The sequence below is a fragment of the Alosa sapidissima genome, chromosome 11 (assembly GCF_018492685.1).
Source record: "Alosa sapidissima isolate fAloSap1 chromosome 11, fAloSap1.pri, whole genome shotgun sequence".
Lineage (NCBI taxonomy): Eukaryota > Metazoa > Chordata > Actinopteri > Clupeiformes > Clupeidae > Alosa > Alosa sapidissima.
In genome coordinates this window covers 36,422,227-36,443,263 of record NC_055967.1, presented here as the reverse complement: position 1 = coordinate 36,443,263, position 21,037 = coordinate 36,422,227, and the positions used below count along the sequence as shown (strand labels likewise).

Genomic DNA, 21,037 nt, shown 5'->3' with positions numbered 1-21,037 from the left:
GAAGGCCTACATTTTCTCATTCACCATAGATATTTCCAAAAGCAGAACACTGTCCAGTGGTCACACACACACCACACAAAGTCACTGTTCAGAGACTAAGGCAAGTAAAAACTCACCTTGAGCTTTTCTCGAATGCCTTTAACAAGGACTTGGTCTGTGTTTCATATCATCTACATATTCCTAACGTTCTAACCCATCATCAATATAAACATGTTTTTTTTTTTACATGAGAAAAACCTACAGACAACTGATCAGGAAACTGAGTTTACAGTAAAAATTAGCGACACGTGTAGGCCTACAAGAAACGCCAGTCAGAAACGGATATTAGCGAACACGTACCTCGACGTCAACTTCTCATCGAGCAAATGGTTTGACTAAACGACAATTCAGCGCGAGTTCTGGTTCATTCTGGGAAAACAATTGTACATAAGACATATTTAAAAAGCCAGACATATTTAAAAAGCCTGACATTTTTTTCCAATACAGAGATCAGGACTGACTTTTGTTTTATAAGACCTCTAAATTATATAACAGTAATGACAAACGTATCCTCCTCTTAGCCTGGTTTATTGTCCTGATTTGAGCAACATTTAGATGATAATTAAGTTCAATGAAGGACCAGACAACCTATCCTTTTACCTTTGTGTGTTAACACAAAAATCTTACAATCTCTCATGGCAGTTTTCAGGAAAAACTTATTCAAACAGAGCTAGAATATTTACACCAGAACATGTTTGACTTCCTTTGCCTAAGACTGCCGTAACATTGACCCTTTGTGTGTTACATTTCACAAATTGCAAATCTATTCACAAACTGCAAATCTTTTCTGGACATCTCTAGATTTTTTCGTGTGGACAGGTTTCTTTCTCTCTCTCTCTCTGCATGTGTGTGCGTGTGCGTGTGCACTGTACTTGCTTTGTCCTCACAGGATGAAAGGACAGACCGTCTGTAAATGGACACTTTGTCTCGGTTGGTCTTGTATCTCTCCCTTAGTGGCCATCATGTTGTGACTGCAAGAAATTAACAAAAGTAAATATTTATTTAGACCTCTGAACATCAACAATAAGTTAACACACACACACACACACACACACACACACAGAGTCATACTCTCTACACAGTTACAGCTGTCTGTTTGGATACACACACACAATCACACAACCACCAAGACACACATACACCCACCCACACAGAAAACAGGGCATTTGATCATGTGCACACAGACACACACACACACACACACACACACACACACACACACACACACTCACACACAGACTTACTGTCATTCACATTATAGTTTTCTTTGATACATACACAGCCAAACATACATACACAGCCACCTCAGTTTACGTACATGGTTACACCTTTTTTATTTGTCTTTCTCTCTCTCTCTCTCACACACACACACACACACAGGCTTACTTTTGTTCAGCTTACATCTTCCTTTGATGTTAAAGCATACATACACAGTTTCCTAGGTTTACATATATGCTGCCACACCTCTATATTTGTCTTTCTCTGTTTCACACACACAACCACACATACAAATGCACGTGCGCGCGCACACGCACACGCACACGCACACACACACACACACACACACACGCACACATAGAGAGAGAGAGTAATACATTTGAAGATATGTCAAGATACATGGTTGGTATATCTTTCCTTATATAAAATATTTATCTAGTTTTTTTAATTTACCTGAAGTCTAGGATATGTGTGAAACATCATTATAAAAAATGTATAGATGCTTGTAACCCTTCCCTTTGTTTTTTCAAAAATAAATAAAAATGAAAATAAATGAAAATTATATAAGAGTACATTCAGATCAACTGTTTAACTGAGCCTGACCTGCTCAATATTTCTTCTGCAACAGCAATATTTTTTTTTCACCTGGACTGTGTCGACGTGCCTCATTTAAAGTCTCCTCATTTCTCTGATACTGAAACCATTTTTGTATTCATAATAAACAAACTACACATTTCCATCACAGAAACCCTCATTCAGAACACACAAAGACTTCAGAACACACACAATCCATTCCAAATCTAAAACAGTCAGTAACATGTCACTCACAAGGCTTTCCTGTCTGTGCCTGTGATGTGGCGTCTCTACAGCTATTTCCATAATTTGACGTATTGAAAAACACATGCCAGACCTTTTTCAAGAGTATTTTTGCAGTGCACAAAAGTCAAGCCACCCACACACACACACACACACACACACACACACACACACACAGTAATCCACATTTTTGTTCACTGTTTACCAACCAGCCTTAATAACCCACAGCAATAAGACATCCTCTGCTCAATACTTATGGTCTACCACACACATACACACACAAAGGTATTCTCAATGTAAATATACTCTCTTTGTAGAGACACTGTCCATGTAGTCTCTTTAGAGCAGAAATGTAAAGACACAAGTGCTGTACCCTCAACTATAGCTATATTCTACATGATCTGTCAAGGCTCCCCGTACACTGTGGGGTACATACATGCACCATGTTGCACACAGGTCATCTCAGAAATACACCTGTGTGTGTGTGTGCACTGAATCAGCACATACAGACAAGCTGTCATATGTGCACACACACACATACCGGCACAGACATAGGCCCAACTCGACTACCTACTACACATACACACACACAGAAACATGCTAGACTTGTGACATCTACACTCGTCTCAAAAGTCCATCCAGGCATTCAATAGTCATAGGAACTAAACATCTTTACAGACTGCTTTACAAAGTCTGCATGTTTTTTACATTGGACTGTTCATACCACCATCACATCCAACAATTCATGCTGGAGCACTTGCTTTCATGCATTTGTAAAGGATTTGTTTTAAAATGCTTGCTGCTGAACTTTAACCACCATGTATAGCCTTGTCTTATCTATGTGAGATATTAAACAAACACACACTAGCTCTGGCTAATATTAGTTTTAGATTTTGGATTACTCTAGCTTTGAGTACATATGATATATAAACTTCTTTTCAAATCAAATAGGACCAATTGTGGATATTTCAAGTGCTTTGGGATTCTAATCTGTGGATTTTAAGATCCACTACAGCTCGGCCACATGTCCACCTGAAACTCCAACAAGATTTACATCACAGAGGTCATTCAAGATTTACATCACAGAGGTCATTCAAAACAGGTTATTTCCCTCATTATTATTATGGGTCCCCTGAATAGCCCCCCCCCTCTCCTCACCCCCACCTCTCCTCACCCCCCCCTCTCCTCACCCCCCCTCTCCTCACCCCCCCCTCTCCTCACCCCCACCTCTCCTCACCCCCACCTCTCATTGTCCAGCCCAGGTGAGTGAGTAAAGGTGTTGGCTGATACCTGCTATAGAAACAGCAGCTGTTGTGCTGCCCCTACTCAGAGACAGGAGCCTGCGTTCTCTCTCCCTCTCTCTCTCTCTCTCTCCCTCTCTCTCTCTCTCTCTTTCTCTCTCTCTCTATCTCTCTCTCTTTCTCTCTCTATATCCTCTCTCTCTTTCTCTCTCTCTCGTCAGTTACCCCCTACTGTCTCCTGCAGGACACCGACAAGTCGGTGAGACACAGTCCAGACTAGTTGAGAGCGACAAGTATGTTTGTCTGAAGATGACATCACGTGTGTTTTGTGTTTGTCTAAAGATGACATCATGTGTGTTTTGTGTTTGTCTGAAGATGACATCACGTGTGTTTTGTGATGACATCACGTGTGTTTTGTGTTTGTCGGAAGATGACATCACGTGTGTTTTGTGATGACATCACGGGTGTTTTGCTTCTCATGTTCAGCTCTGCATTTGACTGTAAATCAGTTTCTTGCAAAATACTTAAATAATGTCCTATTTCCCTTCTCTCTCTCTCAAAATACTTAAATAATGTCTCTCTTTCCCATCTCTCTCTCTCTCTCTCTCTACAGGTAGTCACACACCCACACACACACACACACACACACGTACACACCCACACACGCGCATACACACGCAAGACATGTGTAAAATGCACTTCCTGACTTGAAATAATAAAGAACACATCCAAACTCAAAAGATCATGATGAACACTGATCCAGATACCAGACACTGATGGCATCGGATTATAAAACCTATGCAATAATACAACAGAGACTTATTATCAAACCTATGCAATAACACAACAGAGACTTATTATCAAACCTATGCAATAACACAACAGAGACTTATTATCAAACCTATGCAATAACACAACAGAGACTTATTATCAAATCTATGCAATAACACAACAGAGACAGTGAAAGGGAACCTTGGTTGGGCTGATCCCAAACTGTTTGTTTGTGGGCGTGTTTTCTATCCACTACGAGTGAAGCATATGGAGAAAGTAATTAGAGAAGCGAGTCTCCTTTATGGGGCGGGAACCTGGCTGCAGGATGCCCTCTCTAAATGCCCCCGCAGGGCTGCAGGATGCCCTCTCTAAATGCCCCCTCAAGGCCCTGGCTGCAGGATGCCCTCTCTAAATGCCCCCTAAAGGCCCAGCCCCGGGCTGCACGCAGATTAAGTGTCTCGCTGGTTGGTTCTTAATTTGCAACCACAACCACACAGACACACACACAGACACACAAACACACACACACTCACTCACAATCACACACACACTCACTCACTCACAATCACACACACACACACACACACACACACACACTCACTCACAATCACACACACACACACACACACACACACACACATGTATACACATGCACACTTGCTGGCATGGAGACAAACAGACAAACACTCACACAGAACGTGCACAACTTAAAGTAATAAAACTGAAAAACATTCAAGAAAAACATTTTAAATGATTTACTGGTAACCATAATCAGTGGCAATCATGCAGCCCACTTTAGCCAATGCTCTGACCAACGAACAGCAGAAGCAAGAGCAAAAAGTGATTAAAAAGCATGCTGTAGTATGGTACATATTCCTATTGATCAAATCAGCCATATGGTTATCAAGTCCCAGGGAGACGCTGGATTGACCAAGGATGGGGATGTTGAAGTAGGGCTGGATAATAAGCCGGCACTTCCATTTAGTGAGTTGAGACATACCGTCTCCTTCACCAGCCATCCATTAAAACTGTTTACAGCTTTAATTTACCTGTGACCGTCTATAAATAGCCACGGCCCTTTGTTTTTGAGTCTGAGTTTTGGACACTCGAGGGCCGCACGTCATCCTCTGCTCTGCCCTCTGTCTGCTCACAACAGACATAGGAATGTCTGTCTGTCTGTCTGTCTGTTTCTTGCTCACTCTTTAAAACTGTGTTGTAATAGTCTCAAACAGACCTTTTTTTTTATTGTTCATGCAATTCCTTTTCTTATTTTGTAAATAATTTCACTATTACACCCTCAATTTCATAAGGTCTGTCATATGAACAAATGACACATAGGTGATTATTTGCATTTCTGCCAAAATATCTTCCTAAAGTCATTGGTGTCAAAGTGTCCAAATGTGAGCACTGTCATTGAAGATACACCAGTGGACTTATCTGGAAAACTGTGGCTTTCCATGTTGATTCTGATTATATAGAATTTCCCAGAATTAATTCAAAAGTATTTTTAAACAAAACAACTCTACATATATCTTAAACTATCAATTTCAACATATACTGATCTGAGTCAGAGATTACAAATATATATAAAAAGTTTCAGAACACTCAGTAGATGTCCTTTCTTGTAAGGTGAATTTTCAAGCTACCTGAACAAATATAATAAATCTGGTAAATGTCTGTTTTGGTAAATGCATTTGGATTTTGGAGTAATTTCTGTGTTGTCTTTGAGCTCCCTGTGTCTCCATTATTTAAAATGTAAAAGTATTTAAAGTATCTGAATGCAACTGAGTGAACCATTAAAAAGAAGCACTGTACCTTTACTGATTACAGTTTTTCTCGATCGTTTTGATACCTGTGTCAACTGTGACATCATGTTCTCAAAACAGTTAACACCCGTGTCTGAACAAAAGCACTCTGGACAAAATGACACATTTTGCTTGCAAAATGCTGTTACTCTCTCAAAACACTTAAAACATGCAGCAAAAGCAAATCTTGCCTTCAAACACTACAACTTGTTGCCAATTCAAAAACAGTCTTTAATCAATCATTACACACTTGACAACAAAATGCAAAATCTAGTTCTCAAAATGAGCATTTTTGCTATGTCTGTTCCATTACTTTCTCATTTTTCTGTTATCAGAAAAAAACTGTGAAAAGACAAAATGTACTGAATAAAAAAATAATTTATTCATTCCTCCCAAGATGTAACTGTCATTGACATGTAAGACATACAGCAAAACACCTAGCAAGATACTGTAAATTTCCTTGAACTACAACTTTCATCGAAATAGACCTACAGTAAACACCTTTTGTACGGTTTTCTCCACCAAATAGGCAATACAATACTTTGTCAAATGTGCAATAGATCCATACTTGCAAATAGCAACACAGAACAGACATCTCTTATGTATAATGAATGATTGCTGATTGAAGAATTGTGCAAAGGAGTTTCACACAGGTGTATCAGAGATTCAGACTTATGCATGGAATCTATACCACCTGTGAAAAGATGTTTTCCTTTTGTTTAGCATGGGAAAACCAATAGAGTTGAGGGCTTTTGAATGACACCTGTGTTAACTGTTTTGCAAAAGGGTGTGAGAAATGTGTGAACCCAATGAAAATGTGTGAACACATTCGCAAGAGATGACTTCTGCTGTGCAAAGAATGTAGTCATGAAGATCAAGTGGGTTCCAGTTTACTTAAGCAGGTAAAAGCAATCGAGAAAAACTGTAATATGGTAATATGTCCTGGCATGGGTTAGCCAACATATCAACAAATACACCATATCAGGCAGAACTTTCAACCAGAGATAAAAATCTGAGACACTAGACTTAAATCCATCTATCAAATATTCTTTCAACTATTCAAAATCCTTGCTGCCTAAACAAAGTCTGTGAAAGTATAACACCCACCAGATTGAACATTTTCACACATACACACAGCCATTTAACTACCAACATTAAACTACTAACAATATTCACCTACATTACATACACACAGCCATTTAACTACCAACATTAAACTACTAACAATATTCACCTACATTAAAATGGAAATTCAGATTTAAAGTTATTGCCCATTATTATATTATACTGGATGTATTTCAGAACTTTTAGAAATTCATAGCTATCATGAGGAACACTATATAGCCAAATAAAATGGTTGGAGCACCTGTAATGTGCACCTAAGATTTGCAAACACAGGACAAATTGAATGTCTGTAGAGAAATTATGAATGTTTGCAAAACATTTTTGCGAATTAAAACAACTGTAAATATCTTATATTATTATCTTATATATCAATATTTCAACTATTTGCCTACTGTTTCAAATAATTCATGTAATTTCTATTTCTTTAGAAAAAACATTACACATTTACAATTGTAAACTGTAACTATACCTCTTTCCATAGTTTGAAATTCAGAAGGTATTTAAATATTACAATTTGCAAATGTCACGGAGTGTGTGTGAGAGTGAATGTGAGTGAATGTGAGTGTGTATGCGTGTGTGTGAGAGAGAGAGAGTGTGTGTGTGTGTGTGGAGGGGGGTATACTCATCTAGATTTATTTTTTTGGTTAATATTTCTCATGAAAAATGCCTTCCCCATGAATGAACACATGCTCTATCCATGAGCGCCTGCACAGGCCCCCATCCTCTGTGTGCACCCCCACGTGTGATCACAAGTTATCTGCAGCTGACGCATCCCCGCCTGGCACGCTCTGGGATCCTCAGGTGCAGAGAAGCAGCCGGGTGTGCGGCACTCTCTACCTGTTCTCCTGACGTCACAGAGAGCCTCACCTGAGCATGGGAGGGACGCTGGCGCTGACTGACCCCTCACACCTCCACTGACTCATCAGCACTCAACGCAAGGACACCAGGACACCGGAGGCAGGGTGGAGAACACCCACGGACACAGGACCTCAACTCTTACACACACACACGCGCGCGCGCAGACACACGCACACAGATATAGACACACGCGCGCGCAGACACACGCACACAGATACAGACAGACACACACACGCACACACAGATACAGGCAGACACACACAGATACAGACACACACACACACGCACACAGAGAGAGAGAGAGAGATACGGACACATATTTCATATTTCATATAGACATATCTCAAAAAGAAACACAAGGGCAGAACCATAATTATAAAATCACAAATAGTCCACAAATTCATTCATAAATGTATACAATATGTGAATAGGCTAATACTCCTGAATTTGTATCTATAATACAACTGTTTCATTTATAGAGTGAGCAATCATAGACACCTTTTTATCTGGAATTATACCACTCTCATAAACATATGTCATAAACATCATCAACAACAAGAATTGGTGCAGTTGTGTTGCAAAAAATGACAGGTCAGTGTAAGCCACATATGTACGTAGTTTGATATCAATAATTTTCAGGAAACTATTGTCCTCACCATTATGATGAGGTGTGGGAGAGGGAGGCTTTGGAGAGGTGAGGCATGTGTGATACACGACTGGTCAAGACATCTGAAAACATGTTCAGAGTTCCACGAGGAATAGTGAGAAAAGGCAGAGAGATGATGAAACTGATATTTAGAAATGATTGCTGGACTCAGGCAGGATGACTAAACTAGTCAATACCAATACTAATCAACTACTAGAACAGAATGACGCCTTCATTAAGAGAAAAGACCTTATCCTTCCAGGCAAAAACATTGTCTTTGCATTGTAGGCTACAGGTTAAATGACTATATGCATGGTAAAGAATGAAAGCACTGAAAGGGAGAAATGTATTGGTAGACACAAAATCTAAAATAAGTAAATACTTATAAACACAAGTATAAAAGTGAATTCTATTACAAAGCATCTGTGTGCTAGGTCTGGTTGCACATTATGTGTATCAAGAGGACAAAGTCTATGAACATGAAAATTTAAATATGTTTATTGTAATATTTATGGTGTATTTCTCAGAATCATGTCACCCTTCTTTAAAAGTGAACAATTGATACATTTTCACAACATAAGCCTCAAAAAGGTCTGTGTGTGTGTGTGTGTGCGAAGTGTGTTCTGTGTGACTGGTTATACGTGCATGGATGTTTTCTGTGACTGCATCTTCCTAAATGTGCATACTGAACCTACTGCATGTCTGTGCCCATGTGCTGAACCTATTGCATGTCTGTGCCCATGTGCTGAACCTACTGCATGTCTGTGGTCATGTGCTGAACCTACTACATGTCTGTGCCCATGTGCTGAACCTACTGCATGTCTGTGGTCATGTGCTGAACCTACTGCATGTTTGTGGTCATGTGCGTGCTGTATATCAGTCATTGCAAGCGCATCTTCTTTGATTAATCACCCACTATGTGGATACTGTTTTTTAGAATTGTGTTATCTAGTATAATTTGTATTTTAGTATATTTAGTATTTAGTATATATTTATCTTCTACTGTCCTTATTGCTTAGTTGTGTTTTTATATTATATACTTTGAATTACTTTCTGCTGTTAGTGAATGTGTGTGTGTGTGTTGTCTGTATGCTACTGTGACCTTGAATTTCCCCTGGGGATCAATAAAGTATCTATCTATCTATCTATCTATCTATCTATCTATCTATATGTGTATCGTCTTCCATGGATGTGCATATTTATCTCTGTACAGCACCAGTCAAACGTTTGGACACATACCAAGTTTGGACACACACACAGACTTATTCATAGTTTTTTTCTTTGATTCCTTTTATCCTACACTGTACAACAATGCCTACACCATGTATGACAGAAGACAAAGGTCTCCAAATACATTATTCCCATTCCATCCAAGTACATTAATTACATATTCTTTACCGTTTACGTCTATGAAAACATTGCACACAAATACACAAATGAGATTATTAAAGCCAACTTCATTCTTTTCAATTAAAATCAGTGAAAGACAACTAGTCCACAAGTGCTCAAAATGTATGGACAATGTATATGGAAAATACCAAGACTGTTGGAAATCTCTCCCAGCTGACTATATAGAGTTGGTTGAGACACTGAGCAAAAGGTCTGTACTTTTATTTAAAATATTACAAATGTATTTACACTTTTTCGCTTACAACATAAATCCATGTAGGCCATTTCATTCCATCTTAACCACCTACTCTGCAAAAATAAAGATAAAGGGAAAAATATAGAAAAGAGTCGGTATCCAAACTTTTGACTGGTACTGCATGTGTGTGTGTGTGTGTTTGTGTTTTTGTGTGTGTCTGTGTGTGTGTGTGTGTGTGTGTCTGTGTGTGTGTGTGTGTGTGTGTGTGTGTGTGTGTGTTTGAAGGAAATATATATGTACTTTCACATGCATTTGTGTGTCAGATTCTCTGCATGTTTATTATGTTTATGATTAGTGATGTACACGTGCATGATTAAGTTTACACAAGCTTTTGTATTCTGTGCCACAGTGGTTGGCATGCCGTGTGTGTGTGTGTGTGTGTGTGTGCGTACAGTGGTTGGCACGCCATGTTGGTGAAGTACTAGCATTGTTGGATGGCCAACAGGCTGATGTACTTCTTAAGTTATTCCCTCGCACTGTGTGTGTGTGTGTGTGGCTTGACTTTTGTGCATTGCAAAAATACTCTTGAAAAAGGTCTGGCATGTGTCTTTCGATACGTCAAATTATGGACCTAGCTGCAGAGACGCCACATCACAGGCACAGACAGGAAAGCCTTGTGAGTGACATGTTACTGACTGTTTTAGATTTAAAATGGATTGTGTGTGTTCTGAAGTCTTTGTGTGTGTGTGTGTGTGTCAGGTTAAGGTTGTAAGGCATGTGTGTGTGTGTGTGTGTGTGTGTGTGTGTGTGTGTGTGTGTCAGGTTAAGGTTGTAAGGCATGTGTATGTGTGTGTGTGTGTGTGTGTGTGTGTGTGTGTGTGTGTATGTGTGTGTCAGGTTAAGGTTGTAAGGCATGTGTATGTGCAGGATTTTGGATAATCTGAGTGCTGTAACTCAAACGGATGAATAAATTAACGGGTGAATAAATAAAAGAAGTTAATTATTTTGATCAAGCAAAAGACCAAACTGCCACAAGTGTGGCTTTTAAGACCATGGTGCAATACGACACTTCACTTAGCGCCTACAGTGACGGAGTAAAGATATAGACCATGCAATACGACACTTCACTTAACGTCTACAGTGACGGAGAAAAAGATATTGTTAGTCTTATTTAAAGGGACACCAGGCAACGTTTTCGTGTTAATTAATCAACTTCGTAAGTCGGTATATGGTTAAATGACTCATTACGGGGCGAATGAAGGCTCTCTCGCCCGCCCCTACTGCCTGTAGGAAGAATATCCCACTTGCAAGTTCGGTGTATCCTACCCGCCGACCAAAGCAGGATCAGTTTACAGCACAGAGGCAGGCTAACGAAATGCTAGATTGTTGCAAACGTGTGTATAATGGCAGAGCCGGCGAAGAAACAGCGAAAACCCTTGACGGAAGACGCAAATAAAAGGAAAAGAACTTTAGACCGAGCGAGGGGGAGTTTCGTAGAGAAAAAGCATCAGGCTTGCCTGGTGTTCCTTTAAATGAGACAAACATTCTACAGACTACTTCTAGTCATTATCAAATATGAGGGTGAAAATGACTGTGTGCATGTTTTAGGTCTCCCAAAAAAGTGTTGGGTTTTTTCACCTCATGCACCTTTTTTGACATCACCAGTATCTCACAAATATCACGACAAAAAATAGCTCTACTATGCCGCAATCTTAAATAATCAGTCTTTGTGATAGAGTGTGGTTATAGTTGTGACAACACCTAAAATACATTCTTAAGTTTAGTATATAAGTGTATAAATTTCGAAAGCCATAACTGTAAGCGTTTGTTCACACAACAGTCTTTAAAAAAAGTAACTATTCAAATACAGCTATACATTCACAAACCAGTGTGCGGTGATCCTTCACTTTCTTTTAATCTTATTGACGACAGCACCTCACCAGCACCTGGAAGGCTGTGCATAGGAACTTTATCCTTTTTAATATTTATATTTTACTCTGCTGCTGTACATAACAAACTTCCCGTGACTTATGAGACAATGAGATATAGATCCAAAGAGATATATCTACTGACATGGTAATGTTTCACGATTCTCGCGAGATTTGTCAGGCCGCCGTTGCATGGCTGGTTTTTACGTCTGTGCTGTATAGCTATGCTAGGTGAACGATTCGCCTATTACAAGTTTGTTTACCATCAAATTGGCTTTGTGAAGGTGAAAATCTTGCATAGTGTACCTTTAAGTTAACTAATGTGTAGATAAATCAGAGGAGATGCACACATTTTTAAAATTATTACTTTAAAGCGGCAGTTGGCAAGATTTGTATTCACTGAAACCAACACTATGCTCCGACAGAACAACATAAATCAGCCGGTTTTAGAAAAAAAAACGCACTTCTACCTCCACCTAGAGCCTGTTATTTGTTTTGCAAAAATCCACAGCTCCCGGTTCTTCTGGTCCAATCAGAGCAGGGCTGTGTGAGATCTGACTGTCAATCACAGTCTGGTGCAGTCTGGTGTGCACTGACAAGCACAAACTCAATGAGAGGGTGCTCGGTGGTACTGGGGGAGGGGCAAGAGAGTTGTAAACATTCTAAAAGTCCCCTCAATCTGTCAGACTTGCCAACTGCAGCTTTAAAGGTGTTCTAAGCGATGCTGGGTAATGTCACTTCTGTTGACTTTCAAACAAAACAGAGAGCTAGCTCGCTACTTCTTCCCCCTCCCTCCCGCGCTGCTCCCGTGCAATTTACACTCTACTAAACGCGCATCTCTTCTGTGATTTGCTGGAACAGTTTGTTATGTTTTTATGGGCTAGGTTTGCCCAGGTTGTTTTTGTTGCCGTTTTTGGAGCCTGGGCTGTCCACAGAGATCGCGTTTTTTTACAGTGATATTCAGGACACAGACCGCTAGCGTTTGGTTAGGTGATGTTTGTAGTAAGTGATAAAAAATGTTTTAGCCTAAAAAACGCGTGGCATCACTTAGAGCACCTTTAAATGCACTAAGACAACATTTACAGCCATTTCTGTCAAGATCACATTTGACCTCCTCTACCTCAAAAGCCTCCATATTTTCATATATATATATATATTTACATTTAATATCTACTTTCTTGGCACGATTCCCTCTTATGATGTCATGACTCATTTGTGTTTTGAACTGTTGGCTATAAATGTTGTCATAGAAATGTCTGTAAATGTTGTCTAGTGCATTTAGAGTAATACTTTTAAAAATATGTGTACCTTAATTAATTTATACACACATCAATTAATACTAATTAAAACATTTGGTAACCTGACATTTGCCCTTTAATGCCCTTATCTTAACGCATTCTATCCAGAACAAACGGAGTGGCAAAACAGGGTTCCATTCGTACGGAGGGAATGGTGAGGGAAACGGTGTTCTGTCCTGTCCCATCCCGGGTGTTTAGAATTGCGGTAAATCTCGGTGTAAAGCGTGTTATGTATGAGGTAACCCTGGACATGTAGCTTACCTGTATGAACATGCGAAAACAATGGACTCCCTTGATTTTACGGACATTTCCAAGCTCCTGAGATGGTCATCCTTCTTCAAATGGAAATACTGATTTCGGACCTGCAAGGGCACAGGACGTTGGGAAGCATTCAGTGCAAGGAATGGAAAATCATCCCAAAATCGTTAAAAAAACTGACACAAACCCTAAATTGCTGAAACTATAGCTGAACACACCAACATTCAGTGAGTTAACTAAAACTGATAAAAAGAGTGGTGACTGTAGGCTACTGATATACCACTTCCGTAATTCAAGTAACGTAGGCCTAGCGTCCCTAGTCCATTCAGTTGAATAGACATCCAAACGACGCATATTGTATTACGCTATAATGTAAAAAGATCAACCGTTGTATGCATTGAATCAATTCACTAGACATAGTTCACAAGTAGGCATATGCCTCAAACCTTCCTTAGACAGTGACCATATTCACATTCGACGCAGGCCTTATATGGGGGTCACAGATCAACGGGTAAAACGTTGCATGCTGACATTTTCACAGAATTACACGGCTCCATTGTCGATATTGTATTGTATGAGTCTGTGTAGCAGTCTGGAACATGGGCCGAATCAGAGAGCAACTAGTAGCCTAACCTTTGCCCTCGCATATTACTCCATTTCGTATGTAAAGCCATGCCAACTGAAACAAATGTACTGTGTCTGTCATCACTTTGATTACATCTAGTTCTGAGAGTTCTCAGAGTTCCGATAACCGGTTTAGGAAATAGTTCAAAAATAGACAATAAAGCCGATAAAAAAACAAGTTCGCCATAGATATTTCTAGACCTGTATACACTAACTGATTATTCATTTCGGGTTTCTTAGCAAATCGTTACATTTAAATAGCATGCCTCCTCAGCTCCTGTGCTGGCTGTTTTATTCTGTTTTATTGACTTACTTAAAAGAATGTCGGCTGCTTTCAAAGAGGGACCGGATCAGAAAGTGGTGTGTTGTGAGTGAGTGAATGAATTAATGAATGAATGAATGACTATCTTTGTGCTAGATTTCCATACATTGAGTCAGAGTAATTTCTGGTGGAATCGTCAAATTGGGTTCGTTTAGTTACAGGTTTTACCAACGGACATCTTTAACTAAACAGTTAGAATAGTCATGGCGAAACTTGGTAGCCTAATGTAAAAGTTTACCTGCACTTTGTCCTCTGGTGCACTTCTTTCCCATGATCCATGAGGGACAATGAGTGAAGAACTTGTGACATATACTTCAAACGTTATCTTGCTTTACAGCGCACGTCAGAGGGGGTTCTCGAACACGTAGGCTACCTACCTCGAGACCCCTCGACGTGTGGTGCACATCAGGGTGACATTAGAAGTATGTCACACATTTCTCAGTCGTTGTCCCTCATAGAGATCTGGGGAATGATGTGAATCAGAGGGGGAAGTACACGTTAACTTACATTCCCATATTTCGTCTTGGACTCACAGGCTACCTATTTATTATTATCGTATTTTATTTATTTCGGGGGTATGCATTTTATAAAACAGTAGTTCATTTCCTACTGTTTGTCTTTTATATGGTTCCACTAATGATCAGTTTATCAACAACAGAATTATTTTCAAAGTGTTAGTCTTGAAAATCATAATGTGGGGCGGTGTGTGTGTCCGTGCGTGTGTGTGGGGAATGTGCGAGCGGATGATGTCTAAGCATCACAGCGCACAGCTACTCGGAAAGGGCGATCGTAAGCCGCTGCTCGTTCTCTCCCTTCTCTTTCACACACGCGCACACTCTCTCTCTCACACACACACACACACACACACACTCACTCAGGCAGTGTACATTCAGTTCGAGAAGACTTATTCTCCACGTATTCTATCCCTCACCTGTCCATTTTCGCACTACAAATATTAAGCAATCAGATAGGCGCCCGGTATGCACTGTTAAGCATGTGGTCGTTTGGTGCATTTCTAAGATGTTTTGCATTGGTGTGTATCAGCGTCTTTACACTCATGCCATTATTTGTGAGTGTGTGTGTGTGTGTGTGTGTGTGGAGAAGGGATACACCAAGGGGTGAAGAGAGAGACTTGTATTTCAAGTACAAGCAGAAGAACAAGGGATGGACAGGTGAGGTGCCCGCTCCACCCCTACCTCACCCCTCCCTCTCCACCCCACCCTATTTCGCTTCTCCACGTGGAACTTGCCCCTCTCAGGATCCCCTTGTGTTTACACCACTTGTTTTCACGGTGTCCCTTCATTCAGGTGCTTTTACTCTTGCAAAAGGTGGAATGAGTATTTTTGCTGGACGGACTGCAATTTTTTAATATATCCAATGTATGATGAAAATTGCCATTGCTCTCCTCATTTGGAAACACCTAGGAAGTCGGGAATGCAATGCGATTTGAAGTTCAAACTTAAATTTTAGTCAACAATATTACAAAACAAAACAGTAAATGTGTTCATTAACAAATCATTTAAGCAACATCAATAATAATAATAATAATAATAATAATACAAATAATAATTATTATAATTATAATTATCCAGGAAACATATGAGAGGTCCTCAGTCTTGCGACGCACTTTCGGTGAATGCGCCCTCCGCAAATGCTTTTTGGGGTAAGGGCTTCCCAGCTTACTAGTTATGAACGGCAAGCCCAGACCGCAAAAAGATTCGCGAAGGACAAACGGCAGTCTTGTCCGGCGGAGTCCAGAATATTAAAGTGATCCAGAGATCTGATTTGTCTTCACAACGTATTTCCTGCATCCATCGGAACACCTAAGCACAGCAACGTTTTGTGCACTCAAGAGCGTCTCCAACTCGTATTTAGTTTGAGCGAACAGAGGACTTCCACTGAGGCCAATATCCCACTGCCAGCAAACTGCCGTCTAGCGCTGTCCGTGGTGCTGAACATTTCCCGTTACAGTTTATTTTCCCTCTCTCGACTCACGATCCAGTCTAATAGGGTTCAGTTCGTTTGTTTTTGAAGGACGCTTGTCATACGCCTTGGCAGTTCAGTGTAGGCTACCATTTAGTTCTCAGTATCTGTGTGCACCAGTGTATTTTGTTAGGTTCTATTTCCTTCGCTCGTGCTGTCGTCCAGTACTGAACTGAGCCGCTGGAGTGCTTTGGGTAAGGAGAGAGCAGTCTGTAATCTGTTCGCAATAAATAGAGAGCAGCGAGGGATCTTATTGGAGCAAACAAAAAATCGTCATCCACCAATCGCTGTCTCGCTCAGATAGGGACCCCCCTTTTTGAAAAAAAGGGGAGGGGGGGTAAATTGTATCCTAGTTGGCACAAGACTCTAGATAAATACATTAGTCTAGCGCTGTACACAAAGCAGATGTTTATATGTATGTGCATGTGTGCTCTCACATTACATCATTCTTTTTCTGTATGTTTAGTGATTAGCCGCCGATACATTGTAGCCCACACCACATTCACCGTAGCGACCGAGTAGCAAATGAGATTCAAAATGCTTTTTGAAAGCAAGCTACATTCACGGTTAACAGTATCTTCACGGATTATCCCAAATTATTTGTAGACCTGTACTGACGAAATATAGGAGAACGTCGCCACGTCTAATGCATGTCATTCAAGTGCGGAGGGCACCATACCAGCCCTGCACGACAACAACAACATGACAAGCTTCTGAAGCGAGTTCACTGGAGGATACCACTAAGTGAGGACAAGGGGGTCTCTAAACTGCTCTCAGAACCATTTAAAGTTTAATGCAATAGTCAAACATGATGGACTAAGATGCTATTAAACAGATGATTCCAGCAATAATGCCAACAATAGTCATAGCAATATAGATATATATAGATATGCCAACAATAGTCATAGCAATATAGATATATATAGATATGCCAACAATAGTCATAGCAATATAGATATATATAGATATGCCAACATTCGTGATTATATTTTAACACTGACGATATTTGCTACTAATAAATACTGTAAGACAAGACTTATGTTGAAGAACAATTATTTTATTTACCTCAAAAAGATAGGTTAGATAAGGACAGGATCAAATATAATCATACTTACTTTTGGCGTCCTTTTCTCAAAGTTCCAATTTTGTATTGACTAGTCGATCTATCAAAACGGACCACAACATGCCCAGCCCAGGCATTCCATTCTTGAAATTGTGTACAAGTAACTGTACCAAGTGGGAGGGTCACGATCTATATCAGGATCAACCCCCTCCCTCCTTCTGTGTCTGATTTCATCCCAAACTAAGACTCCCACCAATCGCCCCATGAAAACTGAGAATCTCCTTCTCCCTTTGTTGATGCAGGGGGCAGTGGATTGGACAAGGAGAGCAATTCAGGCCAGGCATGAACATGTGAAAAATCCGGCTGCGTATGATATCCTGATGAGAGTTTTATTGGGAAGTCTTTTCATTTGTGGACGTCTCCAGTCAGTCACGACCCCCCCCCCCCCCCCCCTCTGCACTGCACAGTGACTGCCTCTCCTGACGCAGCCAACGCGCGCATATTACTCACTTTAGCAGTCACGACTCCAGAAGCCGTGTTGTTTCCACTAAAATTTCACCGCCAGCATTGAATTATTTAAGAAGATATCACCTCTCAGCAGGTTATGACCACTAAACAAAAAACGAGTGGATTTAAGAGGTCTATCTCTTTAGTGTCTTCTAACAGGACATGGCCATACAACATCACAAAGCAGACCATGTATTTCTGATTCATTTGGAACAGAGACAGACCAACTTTCCCCCTAAAAGCTCGTTCTGTCTGGATATCATTGGAATTATCAGGAAGAAGACTGGGGACGGAGGTACTGGGGAGTTTGGGTATAGCCTACAGAGCTCTTAACGATGCTCAGTTGTTGTCTGTCTAGATAGTGAGCGAGGATAACATCATTGACGAGCTGTACAACTGAGATTACAGATCTTTACGCCAATTGAGTGCTACACAAAGTTAAAACGAATGGGTAGTGCTGTTTTGTATGTTGAAGACATTCGGGTGGTGTAAAGAAGAGTTAATGTGTTTCGCTGTTTGCGTGACGATGCCAACAATACCTCTTTACACGGACAGACTTTTAGAGTCCGTTTTTTGCAGGGAAGTATTGATGACACGATAAATTCATATTTCAAGGCTGCACGGGTGGCGTTAAAACTGACGAGCACACCGTATAAGATGATTTCGTCTGGTGCACTAAAGACATACATGACGTGGGCGGAAGAGTAACGCAAGTCAGCCCGCCTATAGCTTCTCTGTTTTCCTGCACATCATCTGATAATACTGTTCAAACATCGCGGGCGGGAAGATCAGCAAACTGCTTTATATTTTTCCGGGGCATTTCACTTAATTGGAGTTTCAAACACTAGCAACCGTCCATAGCTCCGCTGGTAGCTTCTATCAGACAAACAGGCATAGTTAATTTCTATCAACGGGGATTTGTAGGTCTCCTGATGTTCGTGATTTTGTTGCAGGACACTTAACGATAACCCATCCCCTTCTATTCTTCTGTGCCTTAAGACATATTTTCAGCACCACCACCGCGTGGACAGCTCCTCGCACAACCTCTCCTTTCTCCCTATTTGGTCAGCGTTTTGCTGTTCTCCAGTAGATTTCCATTAACGATGTATTATAGTCCTTGTCTTAAAATATGAGAGTATATAATAGGTTACTTCATCAAGGGAGGATTCCGGCCCCTTCCTCAACATACTTGCAGAGAGAGAAATGTGGAAAGAGACTCAACAGCGCCGTCAGACAAAGGAGTTTGCAGTTGCTTCTCATTCACACATTTACCATTAGGGTGATTCCTCTACTGCAGAAACGGGCTATTCTCACTGAAATCGCAGGAGTCCGTTTTGCGTGCACACAAGTGTATGCCTGTCCTATGAGTTAAAATATGAAGATGAAAGGGCAAAAGCAGCATAATATCAAAAACATGCTCCCGCACATGCAAAATATATAAATATATGGAGCTACGTGAACGCTGTGCTTGCAACGCTGTGCTGTGCTGTGCTTGCAACGCTGTGCTTGGTACTTACCAAGAAAGGGAACCCTTCCTGAAACAAGGGAAATAGAAATACACATGAAAAACACTGTAAACAAAGCCGTACATTCCTTAAATACAACACCCCACTTAAAGCAACACATTGCATCAACAAACACTCACTGAGCGATTCCTATCCTCGGCAGCAAGTCCAAGTTTTCCTGAGAATCACGTTCCTTTTTATACAAGTGATACCCTCTGTCTATTTCTGGAGCGCGATCAAACCCGGATGCTATTTTTAGTTCACAAAAGGAAAAAAAAAACACTCACAAAGGCATCGCTCAGGAACGTTACGTGGAGTGAATGTAATGTACATTAATTTGGCCTCTCCAACTCTGCACAAGAGCTCCGATTCCCCTTCATTGCATCATTGCAGTGTTTTTTTTTTAACAATCAGCCTCCGATTAGCCACCCCTTGTTTTTAACACAAAACACTACCTACATGTCTACCTGAGCGCGCAGTGTCGGTATTTAAGTTATTTCAGGTTCGTTTTGCATGTCTTCCACCGTATATGGCTAATCCTTAGTCGTACAGTCCTCTCGTCCTCGCAGAACTTTCGCCGGAAAACCCTAGGCTGATTTGTTGTTTGTATCAACACACACAGAATGGCCAATGCTTACATGATCCATTCAAATGCTGCAGTTGTAATGTTTGTACTTTTTATTTTTCCTACTGAACACCTTACATATGTTATAATTAAAGCTTGCTGACAAGAAAAATAGTTTTTTTTTTTTTCGTTTCAGGTCTGCGTCAGTTACTGGGCATTGACGTCACGTTTAGGTTTTCCCACTTTCTATAGCTCCATGCAAAAACCGCTTTCTGTTTAGTTCTAATGATTTTTGCCTGAAACCATAAAACAATTGTAGGTGAAATATGCGAATGTCATGTGTAACTACATTATAAATGTGTCTTCGAGTCAGATATGTAAGGCTTGGATACTAGCACCCTTAAAAGCATCTCCTGTTCATGCTTAGCTCCCCTTTGCATATTGTGTCAGACAAAGGCTCTGTTCTAGCAGGTGACAATAATAGTGCATAGAGAATTTCAACGTGAGCTTCCTTTTCTGCTAGCAGCTCGTGCCCACGCGCCAGACTCGTTCTCCCACGGAATCGACTCGCCGTGAGCTGTCAGATCAGAGAACAGCTACATGATGAGTTTAACCATTCTATGAATACGACGCTATCCATTCCCCCTTTATCTAACCTCAGCTTCATCTGGATTTGGTCACGGACTCTCTTCCACTTGCGTTCTCCCGGCATCCAGTGGATGTCACGCGAGACATGATCACTGCATTTCATTTAGAGAGCGAGCTGTCTGTACAACGAGAAACGGTTACCTCGAAAAGTCAACTCAGAGAAAAAGGGCAGTGCCCGTCGCATCGCTCGATGCTATTTTTATCGCATAAGCACAGCTCCTCCGTGCCTGCC

At 40.6% G+C, this 21,037-nt stretch overlaps 1 long non-coding RNA gene across 2 annotated transcripts; it reads right to left on the bottom strand.

Moving 5' to 3' along the window:
- Positions 1-717: 717 nt before the first annotated feature.
- LOC121723666 lies at positions 718-19,934 on the bottom strand. 2 transcript variants are annotated; one of them, XR_006035004.1, is made up of 5 exons: positions 19,733-19,934; positions 19,605-19,622; positions 13,592-13,692; positions 7,883-8,010; positions 718-1,010 (listed from the first exon to the last, which is right to left on the bottom strand). It is a non-coding gene; the product is annotated as an uncharacterized LOC121723666 (long non-coding RNA). The 2 variants fall into 2 exon arrangements; XR_006035003.1 differs by lacking the exons at positions 19,605-19,622; positions 19,733-19,934 and adding an exon at positions 17,633-17,998.
- Between the last annotated feature and the right edge of the window lie 1,103 nt (positions 19,935-21,037).